Source organism: Rhincodon typus, chromosome 43 (assembly GCF_021869965.1).
Source record: "Rhincodon typus isolate 14 chromosome 43, sRhiTyp1.1, whole genome shotgun sequence".
NCBI classification, from domain to species: Eukaryota; Metazoa; Chordata; class Chondrichthyes; order Orectolobiformes; family Rhincodontidae; genus Rhincodon; species Rhincodon typus.
In genome coordinates this window covers 8,416,065-8,421,306 of record NC_063374.1, presented here as the reverse complement: position 1 = coordinate 8,421,306, position 5,242 = coordinate 8,416,065, and the positions used below count along the sequence as shown (strand labels likewise).

Here is a 5,242-nt window from a genome sequence, read left to right as displayed (position 1 = left end):
GTCAGCGGGGTACCTAACTGGCCAATCAGCTCCTCTGACCCACCACCTTCTGAAACAGAAAATTCCTCCTCTGTCTTAAATGGGAGAGATTTTTTTACTTAAACTGTGCCCCCTATTTGATTATCTGGCCCAGCTGGAGACATCCTCTCAGCATCCACCTTGTCAAACTTCCTCAAAATCTTGTGCATCAATCAGATCAATCTCTTTAATGCATATTAGCCAGCCCTTGTAAATCCACCCCCACAACTTGGGTACCAGTTGAGGGAATGTTTTTTCTGACTGAGAAGAGGTAGCCCCCAACTAAACTGATCCAGTCTTAAACAAGTTAAAATAAGCGAGAAACCTTTGGAACACAACTCTGATGAAACACAAAATCAACACTGGAATCCTTGACCCGCTCGATAAAGGCACCAAGTTAAAAAGCATAAACGCTGGTTAGTCCCCAACTAAAGTATCATGTTCAATTCTGGGTTCCATACTTTAGGAAGGATCTCAGGGCCTTGCAGAGGATGTAGAGGAGTTTTACTGGAATGGGACCAGGAATGAGGGACTTTGGTTCATGTGGGAGACTGGAGACGCTGGGACCATTCCTGACGGTGAAGGGAAGGTTCAGGGGGAGATTGATTTGTGATGTTCAAAATCAGGAAGATGTTTGGGTCGAATGAATGGGTGAGAAAAGCAGCAGGAGAATCCATCACCAGAGCAACACAGATTGAAGAGACTAGAGAAAAGAACCCGAGGGGGAGATGAGAATGTTTTATTTGAGGCAGTGAGTGAATGAATGAAAGAATGATTTATTGTCAAACATATCTACAGAGATAGAGGGAAACGTACACAATCTGGCACAGTTTTAACGTGAAAAAGAATGAACGGAAAAGTACTTAAATTGAGTTCATTTTCATCGACTGGTGTCCCAAACACAGCTGCAGGACTTCTGCACGGTCCCTGCTCCAGGCACTGACACCACTGCTGCCAAAAGTGTCCCGCTCCAGGCCTACCGCAGCCAACAGTCCCTGCTTCGCCATTACTACAGCTGACACCCTGCCACCATTCCAGGAGTTCACACATCGGGCCTACAAGCCAGCAATCACTGCTGACACTGTTCTAGCCAACTCGACTCCAGGGAAACATCTTCAAAGAAAAGGGTTATTGAGTTGTTGTGCTGTGAAAGGTTTATGGGGAAAATAGCTGTGGGGCTGAGTGGCTCTAATTGGACAAATCTGTCAAAGAGACAGGATAGCTAAGTGGTTCTTTTCGAAACTATATCTATTGTCTCTGGGGTGTAGGCTTCAGCCATCAATGTCAGACAGTCACTAATAAAAACAATCGGGAATTTGGGAGAAACTTTCTCTCCCAGACAATGGAGCGGTTAAGACAGATCGATCTGAAATATTTAAGGGGGGAAGCTGCAAAAACACATGAGACTGGAAGGAATAGGTTAGGGTGACACGGGGACTTGAAGAGGGCTGGGAGGAGGCTGATGTGAAGCAGAAATACCAACATGGAAGATGGGTTTGGAAAGGGTTAAATTCCAAGGATGAGTTGCACAGACTGTGCTCACATTCCCTTGAGTAGGGAAGATTAGGGGGCCATAGAGTCGTACAGCCCCTTAAAGGGAAACAGACCCTTTTGCCCAAATCATCCATGCCAACCAGGTTTCCTAAACTGAACTAGTCCCGTTTGCCTGCATTTGTCCCATATCCCTATAAACTTTTCCTGTTCATGTACTTGTCCAAATCTCTTTTAAATGTTGCACCCGCTTCTGCCACATCCTTCTTCAATTGGGTTAGCCAATCAAGGTATTTAAGGTGATTAAAGGATTCGATAGAGTTGATAGAAACTGTTTCCTCGGGTAGAACAGAACCATCAAATTCAGACAAACATATGAACAAGGAAGAGTAGGCCATTCAATCCCTCGAGCACATTCTGTGATTCAATAACATCACAGCTGAGCTGATTATACCCTCAAATCAACGTTAACCCCTGCCCCCCCGATAACCTTTCAACCCTTTGTTTATTAAGCATCTATTTGCCTAGCTCTTAAAATTGTTCAAGGACTCTGCTTCCACTACCTATTCAATGAAGTCCAAAGATGTGCAGGTTAGGTGGATTGGCCATGGGAAATGCAGGCTTACAGGGATAGGGTAGGGGTTTGGGATGTTCGGTGTGGACTCAAGGGCCAAATGGCCTACTCCCACACTGGAGGGGTTCTATGATTCTGTGGTATTCAGGCAATGAGTGCCAAAGAATCTCAATCCTCTGAGAGAAAGCAGTTTTGCCTCATCTCTGTTTAAATGTATGACTCCTGATTTTTTAAATAATAACTCTCAGTTCTAGATTCTCCCATAAGAGCAAACATCCTCTCCACATCCATCCTGTCAAGACCCCTCAGGATCGTATATGTTTCAATCAATTGGCCCCTTACTCTTCTAAACTCCAGTAGATATGAGCCTAACCAGTTCAACCTTTCCTCATAAAAGAACCTGCCTATTCCCAGTATTAGTCTAGTAAATGTCTGAAATGCCTCCAATACATTTACATCCTTCATTTAAATAAGGAGACCGAAATTGTACACGATATTCCAGACGTGGTCTCTCCGATGCTCTGTATAGCTGAAGCAAAACCTCCCTACTTTTGTCACAATAAATGATAATGTTTTATTGTCTTTCTGAATTACTTGCTGTCCCTGGATACTTTTAAGATTCATGCACTGGACAGCCAGAATCCTCTGCACCTCACAGCATCCATCTTTGTTTCATGGGCAAATTTAGTATTGATACCTTCAATCTCTTCCTCCAAGTCATTTATATAAATTCTAAATAGTTGAAATCCCAACTACACCTCCTGTGGCACACCACTTGTCTCGTTTTGCCAATCTGAAAAAGACCCATTTATGCATAATATATTCTGCCTTCCAGTCACTCCTTTCTCCATACTAATATGTTACCCCAACACAGTGAACTTTTAATATTGTCAAAAACTTTTCATTTGGCACATTATCAAGTGCCTTCTGGAAATCCTCTTTATTCATAATGCATAATTTCTTCTCAAATAATTCCAATAGATTGGTCGAACATGATTCCCTTTCACAAAACCATGTTGACTCTGCCTGATTATTTTCAATTTACCTAAGCACTCTGCTATACCTTTTGATTAGTAGCTTCTAACATTTTCTCCACAGCAAATCTAACTGGTCTGTAGTTTCCTGCTTTCCAATCTAATGGGAATTTTACAAATTAAAAGCAATGTGTGAACTATCTCACAAGCCAATTCTTTTAAGACCTTAGGTTGAAGTCCATCAGGACCTGGGTACTTTTCGGTCTGTAGTGTAACAATTTATTCAGTACCACTTCTCTGGTGATTGTGATTTTCCTGAGTTCCTTCCTTCATTTCATTTCCTGATTTATAACTACTTCAGAGATGTCACTGGTATCCTCTACAGTGAAGATCAATGTAAAATATCTGTTCATCTACCATCTCCTTATTTTTCATTATTAATTTGGAGTGTTGTGTTCAGCACTGGGCACCTTATTTTAAGGAAGAATGTTAAAGCCTTGGAGGGAATGCAAAGGAGATTTACTAAAATGATAACAAGAATGAGGGATTTTAGAACCAAAGAGAGAGTAGAGAGATTGGGCTTATTCTCCTTGGAGCGTAGAAGATTAGGAGGTTGAAATGTTCAAAATTATGAACAATTTTGACAGGGTAAAGAAAGATATTCTGTTTCCACTAGTTGGTATGTCAGTAAAGAGGGGTCACAATTTCAAGATTGTCAGTGAGATGAGGCAAAACATCTTTACTCAGAGTGTTGTTAGGATTTAGAACATGCTGCCTGAGAGAGTGATGGAGGTGGATCCCATACAAAGCTTGAAAAGTGAGCTGGATATATGTTTGAAAATGATACATTTACAGGGCTACGGAGATAGGGCTGGAGAATGGGACCAGCTGGTATCTCTTTAGGGAGCTGGTATACAGGCAGCGAGTCAAATAGCCTCCTTCTATACTGTAAAATCCTGTGATTCTATAATTTTCCAGATTCACTTTCTACAGGATCAGTGCTCACTTTTTTAACACGTTCCCTTTTAAAATATTTATAGAAACTCTTATCATCTCTCTTTATGTTTCTAGCTAGCTTTCCCTCTTGCTGTAATTTATCTCTCCTTGTTAATCTTTACAATCTTTTATGTTCAAAGTTTTTAATACCACTTGTCAACACACAAATTATGTTATTTTTATAATATTTAGATACTATTTTTAACATTGGTAATTGGTAACATTGCGTAGTTGGAATTTTTTATACTCTTTGAATGTATCTATTCTGTGTATTTTGAAATATCTACTTAAATGCGTCTCTTATTGACCCATCCTTTAACACACTTTGCCAAATAAATTTAGCCAGTGCTGCTTTCGCACCCTCATAATTCCCCTTATATAAATTTGTTTAAAAAATGATGCTGTCGGACCCAGCCCCCTCTCCCTCAAACGGGATCTAAAATTCAGTCATATTATGGTTGCTGATACCTGGAGATGCTTTTACTGTGAGATCATTAATTCTATTGAGCCAAACCACTCAGGTTTGATGAGGCAATTCTTCACATAAAGGGCATAGGAGATGTGGAACTGCCATTTTGTTCTCTCTTTCTCTCCCCCTCGCCCTTTTGCCCCCTCTCCTTCTCCCATTTCTTCTCCCGCACTCTCTCTCCATATGTACAAAATATAGATGTATACCCTGATTGTCAACAAGCCTGCACATTATTTACAGGTGATAAAACTGGGAATCAATAGATTTTGTTCAGTAAAGAGGGATTAAGAGTTAAGGGACCAAGGAGGGAGTAAATGGAGTTGCAAAGAGATCAGCTTTGATTGAACTGGATAGTGGGACAGTCTCAAGCGGCTGAATGACCTCCTGGTTCCTACGCAATATAAATGTTGGTTATTGGTGTTAAGGTGACTGTCCCATTTACGGGGTGCCACGCTGTCGGAGGGTCAGTGTTGAGGGGGTGCCGTGCTGTTGGAGGGTCAGTGCTGTAGGGGTGCCATGCCATCAGAGGGTCAGTGCTGTGAGAGGGTGCCGTGCTGTCGGAGGGTCACCGCTGAGGGGGTGCCGTGCCGTCGGAGGGCCAGTGCTGAGGTGGTGTCATGCTGTCGGAAGGTCACTGCTGAAGGGGTGCCGTGCCATCGCAGGGTCAGTGCTGAGGGGGTGCCGTGCCGTCGGAGGGTCAGTGCTGAGGGGGTGCCGTGC

The 5,242-nt window shown here is 42.4% G+C and overlaps 1 protein-coding gene across 4 annotated transcripts in view; it reads left to right on the top strand.

Annotated features, from left to right (window-relative positions):
• LOC109922594 (zinc finger and BTB domain-containing protein 3-like) overlaps positions 1-5,242 on the top strand; it is an 8,812-nt gene that overhangs the window by 714 nt on the left and 2,856 nt on the right. Inside the window, exon 1 of one of the 4 annotated variants that reach the window (XM_048619585.1) lies at positions 26-434. The exons of the other annotated variants lie outside the window; for them this stretch is intronic. The gene's annotated coding sequence lies outside the window, so the exon portion shown is untranslated. Of the gene's footprint in view, positions 1-25; positions 435-5,242 lie in introns of those variants that run through there. 4 annotated transcript variants of the gene reach the window in all.